This window comes from Ambystoma mexicanum, chromosome 5q, assembly GCF_040938575.1.
Source record: "Ambystoma mexicanum isolate Mex_15411 chromosome 5q, UKY_AmexF1_1, whole genome shotgun sequence".
In the NCBI taxonomy this organism is placed as follows: domain Eukaryota; kingdom Metazoa; phylum Chordata; class Amphibia; order Caudata; family Ambystomatidae; genus Ambystoma; species Ambystoma mexicanum.
Genome location: NC_090933.1, coordinates 55,427,178 through 55,444,757, shown reverse-complemented (window position 1 = coordinate 55,444,757; position 17,580 = coordinate 55,427,178). Strand labels below are relative to the sequence as shown.

Here is a 17,580-nt window from a genome sequence, read left to right as displayed (position 1 = left end):
AAAATTGGGTATACATTCCGAGGGACAAATACAGGTGCCCCCAAATCATGCTGAATGCGCAGTGGCCTCAGGAGGCCCTCCCAACCTCCCATACTTTCATAACTTAGCCAACTCTCTAAGTTCTTGTTGTCCCTATGAACGGTTTTATTGATTTTTGGTGGGTTTGGTGGGAGTTGTGACAAAGTCTCCTGCCTGTGCTTTGAATGTGATGGTCATGGGGGCATTGACGTTAGGCCCATGGAGGTATAAGGGCATCCCCCTGAACACCAAACCTCTCTACAGCGCCGTAGCAGAAGATTCTCACGTGACATATGCCCACCTACTCTGGTCCTTTTTTAACCCCTTAAGTGCCAGGCTATTATGCAAGTCTATGCAAAAAGGACGACCATACTCATCCTTGGCAATTAGGTCCCCATTCCCATTCAATGAATAAAAGAACCCTTGTTGGCCAAAACGTCCCCATGGAAAGTAGCTTTAAATCTGGCCACTTTCTGATTGTTGGCTGGGCTGGTGGCATTCTGCATAGAGTGGCCGCTCAATGGTCCGAACAGGGATTTGTATGCAAGGGAGGTTTGCCCGGCAGGGTCAGATGCACATGTAGGAAAACCAGGATGGTGGGGGTGGGGGTTTAAGGAAAGCTTGGTCAAAATTGTCATGTAGCAAATCTCCTGATTACCACCAGGTGACATGAGTCTCCATTCCTTGCTCACCACTCTGTACTTTATATCAATTCTCATTCACAAATCCAAACATACCCACATGGAACAGCCACACGGGCGGGGCTTGGGGCCGATAAAAGCTGCAGGCATTTTCTGAGTGTTATGGGCCTTAGGAGTTCAAGACTGAGCGGCAGAAGTGGCTGGAGTTGGAGAGAGGTGAATGCATGGAGGTGAAGTAAAAAGAAGACGGAGCAAAAGGAAGAGTTTGTAGGTAGAAAGGCCTAAGCAGGAAAAGAGGAAAGGCTAATGGAGGTTGGAGAAATATTGTAATTCGACATCAGACAGAGTTTTCAGTAGACCATGTGGAGAGGAAGAAGGCAAGCCGAAGGCATCAGGTTGGGGTTAGGAGGAAAACTAGAGGAAACTTTCTGCAGCATCAGAAGCAGGCACACCCAACCCCTAAAATGGGCGAGTCTTGCGCAATGCAGACCATCGAGGAGTTGTATGAGAAGAGATAAGCTAGAGAAGGGAGGATAGGTGGTGCAAGAAAGATTCTCATAGGCTCAAAGGCGTGGACATCCGCTGAGGAGCTGAGTTAGAACAGGGAGTTTGAAAACTACCAGGGACCTGAGACAGGCAAGTGGCGACAAAGTTCAAATAAATCCTTTAAACCTATTTCGGCTACCAGCCTCTTGGAGAAGTTCAGAGGTTGTATTCACTACTTCCATACCTCCAAATCTGACGTTGACCTGGCCTAAATGATTGGTCGCATGTGTTCCCAGATCCTCTAGTATAGGAAACTCCCAGAATGAAAGAAAAGCAGAAACATTGAATTAGGGAGACAAGAAAGACATGCTGGAGACTCTTGAAACCCCCCGGGACTGAGTGACTGTGAACTGATTGTCCATCCTGGAGAGGGGAACCACACTGTGATACACACTCTAAAAGACTATTACAAGCAGGGAAAAGAAACCCTTTTGTTGTCACTGAAGTTTTGCTTTTTCATTTTCTTGGTTTGGCCCAACAATTTAACGGCGAACAGCTGGAGGAGGTGGTAACACCAAAAGGATTTTTCAAGGAGCTGGAGTAGGTCGTTTTTTTCAGGAGGAGGTGATGAGCGTATGGAGGATGTGGCGATGCCAAGTGATAATGCTAAGATCCTGGCGTTGGCTGCGATATCAGGAAGTGGTGGTGAGCACAAGGAGGAGGTAATCATAGCTGGAGATGGTGGTGATGAAGGCAATAAGAACAGAAACAAAAGAAAAGATTGGGTTGGCCTGAGGGAGGAGTGAAGGAGGAAGGAGACACTATACCCAGGCAGAGAGTTCAGAGCAGATGTAGTGAGTAACCAAGAAAAAAGGATGTCCTCGGGTGCAACCTTGAAGGTGGAGAGTACGCCTGGGGAATAGAGAGTGGTAGTGAAGACTCTTGCCTCCAACGCCAACACCTGGAGAAACTCAAATTGTACCTGGTGGAGGATTTGCAGAGATGCACCACCTGGATGTTTCACAGAGCCAATGAAAGACCAGTTATGTCTCAGATCTGGATTTGCTAATTGACTCTCTGAGGGATCTTGGCCATAGATACTGGGGGTACAGGGCCCAGGAGCCTCCACATCTAGCCAGCTGTTGAGGAGTGATGAGAGGATTTGCCACCCCCAGGACAAGAGACTTTGTTTTATTTATGGTATGTTTTAAAATGGGTATACCCTGCCAATCAATACTCTAGTGGTCTAACAGCGCTGGTGCCCTGTCTGAAGAATTAGCATATTATGCCCACAACAGGTTTAACCAGATCATAGCCTATGGAGGAAGAATAAAGGACAAAGATCAAAATTGAGGGCGCAGGAGAAGGAGGAATAAGAAAGTGAGGGTCGGAAACTAACACATTCGCAAGATACAATGGAGTTCAGCTAGAAGATGCGGTGTATAAGTAGAAGTCCATGTTTAATGATAGATAGTGGATCAAATGGAAAGCAAATCAATCATGAAAGCGGGAAACCTTCTAGTAAATAGTATAGAACATTATTAGGAATAATTACAATGTGTGAAAGCTCGGTTGTGCAATGGTCCCCAGATGGCTCAGCAAGCCCTTGATGTGTGGATTCCAGAACAGTCTGGTAGCAGTATTTAGATACCCCCATCAGTCCTCCCTGACAGTTTTCCTTGCATTATATTGACTTTGTTTTGACATTGTTATCCTCTTGTAAGATTGAAGACTGTAAACCACATGTCCAGAGTACAATTGTTTATGCACCCCAGCAGGCTACCATAATGGGGGCAACACAAAGTCTGGGCAAACTAATCTTGTTTTGCCCAGCACTTCCAACATCTAGTGATTCATTCCACATCTGTCTCGCTACTAGCGGCAGCGAAGAAAGTTGTGGAAATGAGAGATCAGTGGATCTGATAAAACGTGAAAGGTTTGGGATCAGTTTGAACTTCCAAACTTAGAAACACTCTTCCTGTTAATGTCTAACACTAAATCAGCCTTTTGATTTGATTTGATTTGAGCATTTGCATAGTGCATATCCTTAAGAAACCAGGCAAAGACTGGTTAGGGCAATGATGGTTGCCCAGCATCCAAAATTAAAGAATAATGTTCCTGTTTTGCGCTTCTCTCTTTACAGCTTATCCATCGTTCTCTAGTAAAAGGACATTTCCCGGAGTTCGTAAAGGTAGGTCATGTCTGCCTTCTTCAGAAAAAACAAGGGCTAGACCTGGATTGCCCAGCAAATTGCTGACTAGATCCTTCTTTGCCATTCCTGAGAACATTTCTAGAAAAAGTGGTTGCAGTACAATTATATGAGTGAATACAATCTCAAGAGTTATTAGCGGTTTTCTAATCCAGTTTTGGGCTGTGTGTAGTACTGAAACAAAAACACTGCAAGTGGTGGATGACATGTATAGGATTTTAGATGATTGAGGTGAACAACAATGGTCTAGAGAGGGTTTGCCAGAGCAATTGCCAGAGGTTTAAGATTAATGCTAAACCTTCCAGTCCCATGCCTGCTGGGCCTAGAGACCCAAGCTACTCCTCACTGATGATGCCCAATGAGACTGAAACATGTCTGGGGATGCTTGTGGACTTGTGCAGAAGGGTTGTGACCTAGCAGTTTGTGCTGGACTGCCCCTTTGGGAGTAGGACCAAGCCTGATTTGCATATGGTCTTTTCCTTTTCTATAATGGCTTGGCAAGTGAAGAACAATGGTGCCCCATATTAATGCCCTAGTCAAATCAACTGATGTTCACCTTATTTCCTTAAAAGCCATTAAATCATTTTGATCCGAGTCTCATTTTCACGTATCAGCTTTGGGAACTCGCTGCTAAATAGCCGCCCAAAATCCTCCATGGCGCCGTTGAAAGCGCCTTCAATGCTTCCACTCGGTTGATAGGCGGTGCCAGAAAGTTCAACCATTTCACGCCAATTTCAGATTACATTGGCTCCCTTTTGAGAAGATAATTCTTTTTAAATTGCTCTGTAAACCTTTCAAATCAATTCATCTCCAAACCCCACTATATTTTGTATGAAAAAGTTTCACATTTCTGGTGGTTCCGGAGTATTACGAAGTAGGAATGTGCTTCGTCTGGAAGTTCTGAGGTTCAAATGCTCATCAACATTGAGCTGCTCGTTTTCTGGAGCTGAAGTGAAACACAGAAATGTACTCCCAGTGGAAATACATTTGGCACCAGATTATTTAAAATTACGAACTTTACAAAGTGCCTCTGGAATGCGATTTGTAAAGTTTTTATCACGTTAGCAATAGTGGAGATCCTTGTTATTGGATGTATCATTTTTAGTCAAGCATATTCTGGAAGCGTGATGTTTCATTGGGGGCAGAATGAGTTTGTACTAATCTGGGGAGGTCATTTATTTTGGGAGGATAACTCAGGGGCAACGCGCTCGCCTTGGAAGCAGACGACATGGAACAATATAGGTTCGAATCCCGGGTCCGCGCTTAGAAACCTCTGGGTATCAATTATCCAATTATGTATAGTTGTAGGAGATGTGTGTGTATTGTATGGATCACACTATTTATTGATTGAATTTGTATCTTGATTATTTTGATACTATGCACAACGCTATGATACACTTTATGTATTTTGTTTGTGCCTTTTAACAATGTATAATAAATACATAGATTAAGTGATATGCTGGAAACAGCTGTGATTGCTTGAGTGTTGTAACTTGGGCTTTTAATTAAGTACTTATTTCTCAGGGCTTCATAGGAAATTAAGTCAGTGAACCGATTTTTTTCTGCTCGGTGCATGCTATGCAATAAAAAATGTTCATTCATATTAGCACATGGAGATCGCTATTGACCCCCTCGCAGTCAATTAGGATGTTTAGAATGTTGTCAATAACTGGTATTGACTGCATTGTGAACATTCTGCCCCTGATTTTTTAAAAAAAGAAAAGTTTTGGAGCGGTGCAATCCCATTGAAAAACACTTTGTAATCAGGCCCTCCATCTTCAAAAGCAGATGCGCAAACAACTGTGCAATTTCCAGGCATTATTTATTTAAACAAGACACTTAATTGTTCAATATTATGAAGACAAACGTGCTATTTAAATACTACAAAATAAAAGCACACTTAATTTAGTTTATCTATTTACTTTACTCACTAATGATAACACATTTATTTCTTCACCACCAAAACGTCAAAACATGTTTTGCTACCACCACTACGAGTTGATAGCCTTGTAGACCTCGGGAGGGGTCATTAACACTTGGGATAGTGACTATTTCCTAATTTATAGTCTGAGGCGAAGCCTCAGGCCATAAATTGGTGGTAGGTCACTATCCCGGGATAATGACTCCTCCATCGGTCTATAAGGCTATAACAGTCACTTCTGGTCTTGTCGCAATTTAGTGATTACACATTTTAAAGGGAACCTTGTATCCAACACACATGACAAATCTTAGAAATGTGTTAACACAATTATGGAACCATTAAACATTAAGAACCAAACAAAGGACACTATATTCTGGGAAAGAAAGCTAGTCCCCTCGAAAATAATCGGAATAATTCCCCAATAAAACGTCAAAGAACTTGTAAGTAGTAGTGTACATTAAATGTGCCAAGGCATAAGGAATGCATGCCAACTATTGCTGAATTCCAATACACACAGCTAACTATTGCACTGTGCGCCAAAGGAAGGGCTGCATAAGGTGGTAAGGATGCACCTCAAACGGACATTCAAGGCTCAGGCTTCATCCTGCAACTGCATCTTCATCTTTGGATTGGCAGATCATAGACGGTGGGTCCTTGTGGGCAGCAGGGTCCCATTACAGAAATGTAATGACTACTGCCTAGAATATTTGTTATTGTCAAGCCATTGGGGCCGATTCATGGAATTAATTGCACAGAGAATAGGCTACTTGCAACCAATCTGTTGCCAATCTGCGCATGCAACCCTGTTTGTTGATTCATGGAATTGAACGAGCAGCACTTTCCTGGAATTGCATGGATTTTGCACTGGTCTGGACCGGCTGTGTGAGCCGTTGAGGACCTTGCGCGAAGCTCCAAGCAGAGGGTGGGTGTGGCCTGCGAAGAGGCCTGGGAAGGTGCAGAACTCCAGAAATGGGGAATAACATGCAAAGAAGTGGGTGTTCCGAGGGACGGCCTGCAGACAGTGCCTCGCACGCCCACTATTGCGCGGCAAGAGACATATTAATGGAATCGATCGTGCAACGTCTCAGCTGGAAAATGCCCATGCGAGTCCTTCATATGATCTGCCACCCGGAGGCTGGCATAAGTACACTTGCAGGTTGGAGTCTCACCGCGCAGGTCAGATTGCATGTCGTTTTTCAGAGTGCTTGTACTGAATCGGGGTTCCGATGTAACATGGGGATGTGAGTACGCTGGGAAGGGGGTACAGGAACATTTAACATGGGATTGCACACACATTTCAGAGTTACGATTTTTGATATGCATGTTGTTAGGGTGCCAGATACAGTTACAGAGAAAAGCCTGCGCATGCTCCGCAAGTTACAGTCCTGCTTACAGGGGACCCCAAGCACTGTTTGAAGGGTGCGTGTATTCGCTCCTCGGGGACTGCACAAAGGTTGCTGATGTGGCAGTTTCCTGCTTTGCGTGTGAGCGTGTCAGAGGCATTCCAGCCATGACTTGCGAATACGGTTACTTTGCGTGAACAAATCCATGAATACACGTTGTGCGCAGATTTTCTCAATTGCGCAGTCTTGCACAGTGGCGATTTCTGTGTGTAATTGCATGAATCAGGGTTGGATTGACCCCTCGGCCTTTCTGCCAGTGGCCAGGCTGGAATCCTCCCTGGGGAGTCGGGATCGGTTTCAGGACATGCCTGGGCCGGTTTGGAGAAAAAAAAAATGTTTTTTTTTCAAAATTTTTTTTCTTCTTCAAAAAGCCTTTAATCCTTCTTTGGTCGATAAATGAGTACCAACACAGGTTGAGTGTATATTGTATGCATAATTGTCCTATAAAAAAGAGCTTAAGCGTAAGTGCTATACAATAACATATTATCATTTGGCCTTGGACGTCTGCTTGGATTCACAGTTATTTAGTGTATTTAGGTACAATGCTATTTGATGCCACTTCCTGTTTTGTCAAGGGGTGAAAGGTCGTGTTTCATCGCCAGGTCATCACTTCCGGGGATGTCATCAGAGGTCAAATGTCGTCAGGCGAGGGGTGTGCCACTTTTTTGAGGCAAGGTGTAGGCCACTTTTTTTGGGTGACCGGGCCTATTTCTAGTCGCAGTCCGACCCTGGCATGAATTGGCCCCTTTGCCTATACTATTACATAGAACACGAAACTGAACATTATGAGGATGTTATCCTTTCTCACCTTTATTTCTCTATCTATGGTCGCGAGCTGCCTTTCAGACAAACGTGCAGTATGTGCAGAAAAAGAAGATTGCAGAAGATAAGCATTTGGCGATTACGTTGACAAGTGTCTGTTTTTATTATTATTTTTTCGGTGTGTTATTTGAATTTCCATGCAGTTTTCTTTTAGTAGCGGTAAATGTTATGATGTAATGGGGCTGCATTTTTTGAATTTGGTGCATTGTGGTGGCACAAAGACCCACCACATGTGGCAAAATCATTGCTACAGAGAAACGAGAGTGGGGGGTTTAGAAACAGAATGGTGATTGGCATAGCGGCTGTGAACGCTCAGCATTCATCGGAAAAACATTTTTTTTGCTTATGTGGCTTTCCCCCATTTTAGCCAATAAACATCCGTTTCCTAATTATTGTGTCAATGTGACGTTCCATTTTAAAAAGGGCTTTCATGACCGAGGCCAGGCTTAGCCAGAGCATGGCCCTTGACATGCCATTATACCGCTAATCACTGGTGGCCAAGGAGTGTCATCACAGCGAGAAGGCAGGGCACCCCTGTAGCACCCACACCTCAACACCCTCCCAAACCTAAAATGGCAGAGTGATCTGGGCTCTGCTCCAGAGCTTCCAACCCTCGGCAAACCCTTTCTGCCGACTCTCCCTCCCCTAGTGCAGAGCAGGGTCAGCGACAAGCAGGTTAGTGCAATTAAAAAAGACGTTGTGTTTATAAATGTATGGATGTGTTTGTGTAAATGTGTGCATGCCAAAAGTTGTGTGCGTTTGTGAGTGTGTGCATGGAAATGTATGTACATGTGAAGGCGTGGCATCTGAATGAGTGTATGTGCCTGTGAGTGCAAAGTCTAATGAGTGTGCTGGATGGAGAGGGGGCATCAGGGGAGAGTTGGTGAGGGGTGGCTTAGGTCAAGGAGGGCCGCTGATAGCAGAGATATGCTGGGGTAGAACAAAGCAGTAGCGTGGACATTTCCTCTCAGATGCCGGTGTGATAGCTCTGAGGCACATTTCCATGAGGCAAGGACGTCATTTCATCAAAATGCCAGGGGTAGCGGAAGTGACATCACACGACCCATGCCCTCTGATGGCATCACAGGAAGTGATAACATTTGACCCTACCCCAAAGTGACATCACGTGAAGCCATGGAACACGACCTTTAACCCCTTGACAAAACAGGAAGTGGCATCACATAGCATTGTTCCTAAGCACACTACACAAAATATGGTAATGATATCACTATGATGTGATATACATTTCATACAAGAATGAATTACCATATGTATCATTAATATCAGTGTGTATAGGTCCATATTACCAAATTACAACCAAATGATAATGATGTGTTATTATATAGCACTTATGCTTAAGCGCTTTATATAGAACAAATATACATACAGTATCACCCAACCTGTGTTGGTACTCATTTAGTTTAGTTTATTTATTTATATAGCGCACCTAACCCTGAGGTATCTGGGCGCATGCATTTGAAAAGTGGTTACAGACAGTGGTTACAATAAGCGATGCATACGACGAATGAGTGGTGACAACAAAGAGAAGCAAGGTAAATACGGAGGATACAAAATTACAAATCTGATACAAATTACAAATCTGCCAATCAGGAGTAAGTGGTTAAAGTACAGTTAATACCAAGTGAAACGTGCAAAAACTAAATGTTGGGTTGAGCAAGAGTCTGGATGATGTCTGATAATGTCTGGCTGGGGTTCATGGATGTCAAAGCAGGAGGCGGCCCTGAAGGTGAATCAGCCAGGTTACTGTTTCTGTGAAAAGAGAACATGTCTCACTCTATTTCTGAAGGTACAAAATGAGGGTTCGGCTCTGAGATCGTTGGGCAGGCAATTCCAAAGCTTGGCCGCTAATACTGGGAAGCTGCCCTCCGCCCCCACTCCCCGCTTTTTGGAGTTTGTACTTTGGGATGTCAAGGCAGTGTGTGTAGTAAGTTTTGGTGGGTCTGGAGGATTTAGCGACCTCAGAAGAACGAAAGGCTGAGTTGAGGTGTTTAAGAACAAACTAAATCAGTGACTCACCCGCTAAAGTGTGCCTGAAACAAACCTTTAATGAGTCTAGCAATTATTGTATAGAATTCCAGAAAGACACATTATTTGTTATTCTATTTCTTTCTTATTTAGGGTCACTGCACAAAGTGTTACGATTGTGGAACCCCATGTTTTTTAAGAGGCCTGAGCAAGAAAGCCTGCTACTCCAGAAACAAAGAGCCACATGACACTAGCCACAGCCCAGGAGCTCACATTTAAAAAAAATACATATATATATTTTTTAAATTATTTTCTTTTTTTTAGGGGTAGCAAGGGATGCCACAAGTGTAGCAAGGGAGACCTCAGTGGCGACCCCATGCGACCCACACATAACACCCCTGCCATGAGGTGGAAAAACCTTTAAAACTGATTGGTGTTAGCAGGTTAGGGGGCAAGGCTGTGTCCATGGCTATGTCAGGAAGTACTGGTGTTGGTCCAAGAGCTGTGAAGTCCTAGTAAGACCTTCTGTTAAAGCAGATGTTGCCAGGGGATTAATGCTTGAAAGAGCAGGGAGCCGGCCAGTGGTATGATCATAGGAACAGAGCTCTGCTGGCCCTCACAGGCTACTCAAGAACAGAAAACAATTCCTTACATTAGCTTTGCATTGATCTCACTCCATTTTGACCAGTAGCCCTCATGAAAAGAGGATTTGAGAAGCAGACATTTTGAAGGCAATGATAATTACCACTGCCTCCTTTTGTGCTCTTCCTGCCGCAACAACCTATGATTTTGTCCTCACTTTTTTTGTCTGAGTCCTTTTCTTTTCATGATTGCAGCATCCTTGTCTGTACTGTCACTCAATGTTTTTGTTTTTGTTGATTAACCAATTAACAGGAGTCTTATGTGCTGGGAGGTAAGGCATGCCTGCAGGGACATCATTTAGGGATCGCCAGGGGTCACACCTGCGAGCCCTGAGGCCTCCCTTGCTACCCCGGTGGTCTCCCTTGCTACCCCTAAAAAGACATTCTAAAAAAAGGTTTTCTTTTCTTTTTCTTTTTTAAAATTTAATTGAGGCTCCTGGGCTGTGCCAGCAGCATGTGGCTGTTTGTTTATGGAGTGGCCATTAAGATAGCTCAGTACGTTGAGTGCTCACTGCTGCAATGTGTGTGTCATCTGCTGTTTGCAGTTTCGATGCCTGGCAAAGTCAACTCAGCCTTTCCGACTGCTGAGGTTGATAAATGGGTCCAAACACAGGTCGGGTAATATTGTATGTATATTTGTTCTATATGAAGCGCTTAACCTTAAGTGCTATATAAAAACACACCATTATCGTTTGGCCTTGGACATCTGCTTGCATTCACAGTCATTTGGTAATATGTGCCTATACATGCTGATATTAATGATACATATGGTGATCAATTCTTGTATAAATGTTTATCACTTGACAGTGATATTGTAACCATATTTTTCGTAGTGTACTTAGAAACAATGCTATGTGATGATGCTACTTCCTGTTTGGTCAAGGGGTGAAAGGTCATGTTCATCACTTCCTGTGGTGTCACTTTGGGGTGGGGTCAAATGACATCACTTCCTGTGATGTCCTCAGAGGTCAAGGATCGTGTGATGTCACTTCCCCCCCCCTCCCTACTCAGTCTGGTGAAATGATGACCCTGCACGCCTGCCTGCAAAAGTGCTGGTTGTTATCTAAATATGGTGAGATACAGTGAAAGCTGGGAAAATGGATTGTCTTCAGCACTTGCATGCATTTACAAAAATATCCGCTTCAAGGCTGCCGTGCTGGATTCGCTTTCTGAAAAAAAAGACCCCCACGATATATTTTCAATGCGTTCATCTTTTCAGAACGTTCCTTGGTCTCTAGGGGGGCTTCTGGGCACTGTGAATTGAGGATTATTGGTTTTCTGCCACAGCAGATACATCAAGTGATGCTTGGACAGGGGCCGATTCCTGATTGGTTGTAATTCTAGGAAGGTGAGGATGCAGCTGATGAGGCCTGTACTGTGAATGATTTATCCCCCATCCTTCACTTTTGAAAGCATTGACTTTGGAACTGAAAGGCATCAATTGAATGAGATTGGTTGTTTGGAAGAGAAATAGGAATTGGTCGGATAAAAAGTAAGGAGAGGCATTTTGTAGGACCTAGATACCAGCCATATTACATTTGTGACATGGCCATTAATGCGTAAACATGAATGCCTCTACAGATGTGGCTAATAGATCGATTTTATGCAGGTGACAATATGCAATGATGTTACGGGGCAGAGGTGGCTGAAGGTAAGCGCCATTTCGGGAGGAGAGTAAGTTCAGAATAAGGGGAGATAGTTGATTTGGGTAAGACAAGCTCTTAGCTGTGCTGGCATGTTTTTGAAGGTCTGTGTGCAATTGGTTTGTTTGAGACACATATAAAAGGTCATACTAGAGTCTGATTGCCTGCTTGAAGGTCAATATATGCCCTGTAAATGCTTACTGGACTAATCCTTGAAAGATATTTTAGAGGGCAGGCCCAAAGGAGACACTCTACATCAGTGCACCAGGCTGAGGTTCAACTGCCCCCTTAATTGATCTGCTCGGGTGAATGAGGGGCATCAGGGGCATCAGCTGGGCTCGCAGGTGTCACTTATTTCCTGGATTGCTGCTGGCTACTGGCAATGAGGAAGAAACTCCCCTAGAGTGTAGGCACGCCACATCGCCTGGCCAATAGCTATGCCAGGACCAGCCTCTTCGCCCCTCTCCCGCCTACACTCCGTGGTAAGAAGGCCATTGCCACTGTCTGTAGGAGGAAAGAGAAGCTCGCATTGACTTCTGGTTCCTTCTTGAGGCACAGAGGTCAGGAAAGGCCTTTAATAAGAAATGTTTGTTCAAAAAAGCAAAATTGACTGAGGGAGAGGACGCACTTACTTAGGCAATGACTAGCGTTGTTGAGTAGGGTCCTCGTTGCCATGAGGCCCAGGAACCCTGGTCCAGCATCACTATGTGGATTTCTAAATAATTTCTCTCTGAATATAATTCTTGCTGAAAATAACATGGCTTGGCTATAAATATATATTTGTTTATCTCACACTTCTGTGTCTGACCATATTTGTTGGAAACAAAAATATGTACAATGCCTATAACTCAATTTGAACAACTGTATTGGATTAATCCAAACATTTGAAAGTGTGCAGGGGACTGGAGGGTTCCCAAGTTGAATCCCCTTTCTTTTTACTCCAGCATCACTAAGTACCTGCAAATACGCTCTCTCTCAGCCGGTATCTCTTACCCATGTTATAGATTCTTATACATAGTAAGTACTGGACCAGCTAGTGTAGAAGTAGATTTAAAAGTCTGAGCATTCTTGAGGATGTAAGATGACCCATAACTGGGCCAATCCTTTGTGGATAAAACAGGCCAATGAATCACTCTGAACCTGGATAATGTTCGATTTAAGAAAATACCTGTTTTGGTAATATATGGTGGTTCTAAATATTCACCCTCTTAACGTACCTCTCATCTGCCTGCAAGCTAACATTGTTCCCTCACCTCTGACCTGCCTCTGACCCTCAAGTCCTCTGCCTCCACTCTAGCACTTCAGCCATCATGGCCACATCGGAAGCAAAGCTGGCCCTCCTGCCTACCTGCACTTAAAAATGTCAAATGTTGGTTGCTCCTATTCTATGTATGTGCACCCATGTATTGTCGCCGGTGACTGTTCCATTTATTCCCTTCCACAACCTCGACGGAATGTCCCGCAAACTCACCCCATTGTAAGACGCTCACTGCTTCCCATCAAATCTGATTTTGTGTCTATTGTATGTTCTTTTGTGATCAGAAGATCACTATTCCTCCTTGTATATAAATAAATAAATAAATACATGGTCATAAATAAATAGGGAGAAAGCGTAGACTTCGAGATTGTTATTGGTCTCGTTAGAGAATGTCTAAAGTTCATGTGTAGAATGAGGTTTAGGAAATAGTCCATTTGAGAATTGTTTTTAAAAGAGTATTTGTATCATATGTCAATGGCCAACACGCCCATGCGCACCTACGGGGAATCTGTAATTGATGTTGACATCCAGCACAACGGATGCATTTGCAGCTGGCAAGGGTGTAAATAAATGCATGCCTTGGCTTTTATTTGGACCTGTTGAATCCGGGTCCATAAATGAAAGGATAATGCAAGTTTTCATTTGCAAAGGCAATTATGCAATCATTCATTCTATCGGCTAACAGCTGTATCTCAGTGCCTCAGCACTATTGTTACTATTGTTGTCAATTAAAAGACTGTGCCGCTCCACTATAGCAATAAAACGCCATGTTATAGCCCAGACAGATTGCTTATGATCAACACGCCTGCTGTCTTAAAGGGATGATGCTGTGCGACACAAGTTTGATGCTGCGCGACACAAGTTCCAAACCCGGTCAGGTTGACCCAGTCATTAGCATTCTGAGGTCAATAATCTGAGTGCCACAAGTGGTTAATAATATACCACAGATTAGTACAATGCTCAGAAGCAGATTCACCTCGTTTCATAAATCCCCAGATTATTATAATCAGTCCTATTCTAAGTAAATGCATGGGCTACCGCTAAGACAGAGGGTTGCCAGGCAATACTCGAGGAACATGTGGAAAGACCTCTCTTCACTTTTTAATGATTGTGTACGTGCCCAGGTAAAACATCATGTATTATGGCAGAAAGCAATCCCCTAGATCTAGTACAAAACACATCTTCATGCAAACCCCTTCATTCAACTGTTGGTATCACGTGACCTGATGCAAATGATTTGGGTTCAATATACTCAAGTCGAGCAGTCTGTGAACATAAAGTCTCCACGAGAAAGGACATTTGGAGCCGAATAGACATCTTTACTCTGCACCACGGTAAATGGGCCTAATTCACGGTCCAAAGAGTTTTCCACTGCAGCCAAACTTACCATTTTCCAACAAAAATGTCTTAGTGCCTCATCACAAGTTGGGCGGTATCCCGGCCGTAATAACCACTCAACTATAATAGCGTTAGCGCCAGCAGTTCCGGTGTTATTACTGCTGCATCACGGTGAACCTGTGTACCGAACACTAGGCCCTTTAAGACAAGGTAGTAATACTTTGAGATGGATGGGGATGCAGAATATACTCAAACTCAATAATCAGACTGACTCAGGAAGTTGGCAAATTACGTCTGTTTAATATCAATTCTCTAAAACAGGGAGTATATTGTACATCAACGAACATCCGCTCGATCTTCTCACTCAGTGAGTTTTATAAAAAATGCAGGTTATATAGCAAAAACTTGTTATCATTGACATCAATCCATGTGGCAAACTACAAAAACCTACTTGGGAAAGTGAGAGGCTTACAGGGAACATCTAGGTATACGTTCCATACTTGTTCGGGAAAGTGATTGGGTCTCTAACATCAGGTGGGGAAACTAAGCCCTCATCTAGTGCAAGTCACTACAAACGTCATCAAATACAGAACGTCCTATTGGTTATATAAAGTATACGGCTCTCTATCACATTGCCCTATACCAGGGGTCTGCAACCTGTGGCTCTCCAGATGTTTCGGACTACAACTCCCATGATCTCCTGACATTGGCTATGCTGTACAGGCCGGATGGGAATGGTAGTCCAAACACATCTGGGAGCCAAAGGTTGCATACAATTGGTTGGCACCCTTGTACCCCTCTGTAATATTCCACACACGCTGGCAGCACGCAGGCTGGCACCGTGGTGCTGGTTGGCTGGTCATAACCATAGCTTCCCACCTAATTAGCCTGCCATCTACCATCACTCTTGCCATCTGTCAGTCGATTAGCCTTTGAACATGACCTTGGAAATGTTCTCTGAGCTTGAGAATAAAAGTGAGTATAGGCATACGTTGTCTCTTGGGTTCGATGTAGCTCAACTCAGTAGCTATTTTCATCCGACCATGTGACTACAGACCATGTTTCAGAGCTGAAAAACAAAATTGAGGTGTGCCGGTGTGGTGAGGCGCTGGGTTAGAACTAAATTTGAGAAGACAAACTAAAGTCAACGAGACCCTTACAAACCAAATAAGATTGGGTTGCTGCACAAAAGAGGGACCAGCAGTCACCTCATAAACTGCTAATAGATACAAACACTTGAAATTGTCACCTCTAAATGATTGCGCAGCCCTGAGCAAATGGTAAATGTCCTATTCAAATTGAGTGTGTAACTGGACAACAGATACGGTGAAACAAAGAGTCCAAAGCAAGTAGATTCTTCAGTCAAAATACGCTGTTGAAACAGATTTTATGAAATGATGCAAAAACAAGACTGCCGACACGTGTTTCGACCCAGAACAGCGGGTCCTTTTCAAGGCAAGACGTATGTTATTCAAACTGCGTTGGAAAACCCAAAGCCCTCCTGGGGGGGCAGATATATGGGCCAATTCTAAAGTAGTTGATTCTCCTCAAGAAAATAAGCGGCAAATAACTGAAGCAGTCTCTGTTACTGATACAGTGTGGTACATTCCCAGAACATGGGAGTTTGTTCAAACTGTGAGTTCAGAGGCAGGGGCTGGTTCCCCACTGTGGCCAAAGTCCAAACGCTTGAAGGTGAAGCGTTTGGACTTTGGCCACAGTGGGGAACCAGCCCCTGAACTCACAGTTGCAACGTTTGAACAAACTCCCATGTTCTGGGAATGTACCACACTGTATCAGTAACAGAGACTGCTTCAGTTATTTGCCGCTTATTTTCTTGAGGAGAATCAACTACTTTAGAATTGGCCCATATATCTGCCCCCCCAGGAGGGCTTTGGGTTTTCCAACGCAGTTTCAATAACATACGTCTTGCCTTGAAAAGGACCCGTTGTTCTGGGTCAAAACACGTGTCGGCGGTCTTGTTTTTGCATCATTTCATAAAATCTGTTTCAACAGCGTATTTTGACTGAAGAATCTACTTGCTTTGGACTCTTTGTTTCACCGTATCTGTTGTCCAGTTACACACTCAATTTGAATAGGACATTTACCATTTGCTCAGGGCTGCGCAATCATTTAGAGGTGACAATTTCAAGTGCATGTTTCAGAGCTTGTCTGTATTTGAAATACTATTAAATGATGAACCTCTGACGTCTTCAATCGTCTTGCTCCTCACCTCAGACAGGAGTTTGTTCTTTTCACATGTTTTGTAGTTACTGCATGAACATCCAAACTCACTGTGAACTTGACTTCCTGGTGCTGGACCAGCCAAGCCTTTCTTGAATTCACCTTCGTCATTACATCATTTTCCAACTGCGCCACATTGAAAAAGCCTTTCTATTCAAGGGTTCAGACTCTGCTAAAGTTCATGGTGGTACATCCATAGTCTATATATTCCTATGAATCTACGTTGATACATCGCCGCAATCTATTCACTACAAAGTCAGCCTTTAAGAATACTTTGTCTGCTTGCATTACTGCATCTTTACATTTCTAAAATGACTTTCCATTTTCTTCATCGTTTCTGTAGCATGAGCATCTCCATCTCGAGCCTGATATGTTGCTCATCTTTGACAACTCCTCCTTTAGATCTAATAGAATGTTTATTGTCTTCAGCCTTTTTTCTGGATGCGTCAGCTCTGCTTTGCATGATGTCATCAGTCTTCTTTCTCGTTTATTTTCACACTTCCTCCAGGATTTAATTCAAATGACCATCATATTGCCACGAGTGCATATATGGCTTCCTAAGTGAGTTCCTCACATCCAGGATTCTTTTCGGTATAGGTATTTTCACTGTCACTGCACGTGTCTCACACTCTGGCTCCCAACATATAGGCAACATGGGGAAGGAGCTTTGAGTGGGGGTACTTGGCTCCACCTCTACAACTAGTTGGGCATTAACGGTAAATCCCCATTCCCATTGGGTCAGTTTCCGGGGCTAATATTGTGCGCTAATGCAGCCGGCGCTAATACCACCAAAAACAGGGCGCTAAATGGGATTTTCACCTCCAGAAAAAAGACCATTTAGCGCCCAACTCGTGATAGGGCCAGCCCTTAAATGGAAAGGTAATACCGTTATTGCTGATCATGAGAGCTACTGCCCAACTCGTGATGAGGCACTTAGAGTCTGCTGTTCATCCCATGTCCAAGGAAGACGGAA

At 43.7% G+C, this 17,580-nt stretch overlaps 1 protein-coding gene across 12 annotated transcripts in view; it reads left to right on the top strand.

The window, feature by feature from the left end:
* LOC138497200 (poly(rC)-binding protein 3-like) overlaps positions 1-17,580 on the top strand; it is a 3,473,032-nt gene that overhangs the window by 1,934,126 nt on the left and 1,521,326 nt on the right. The window contains exon 7 of one of the 12 annotated variants that reach the window (XM_069620509.1): positions 3,289-3,336. The exons of the other annotated variants lie outside the window; for them this stretch is intronic. The gene's annotated coding sequence lies outside the window, so the exon portion shown is untranslated. The remainder of the gene's footprint in view (positions 1-3,288; positions 3,337-17,580) is intronic. 12 annotated transcript variants of the gene reach the window in all.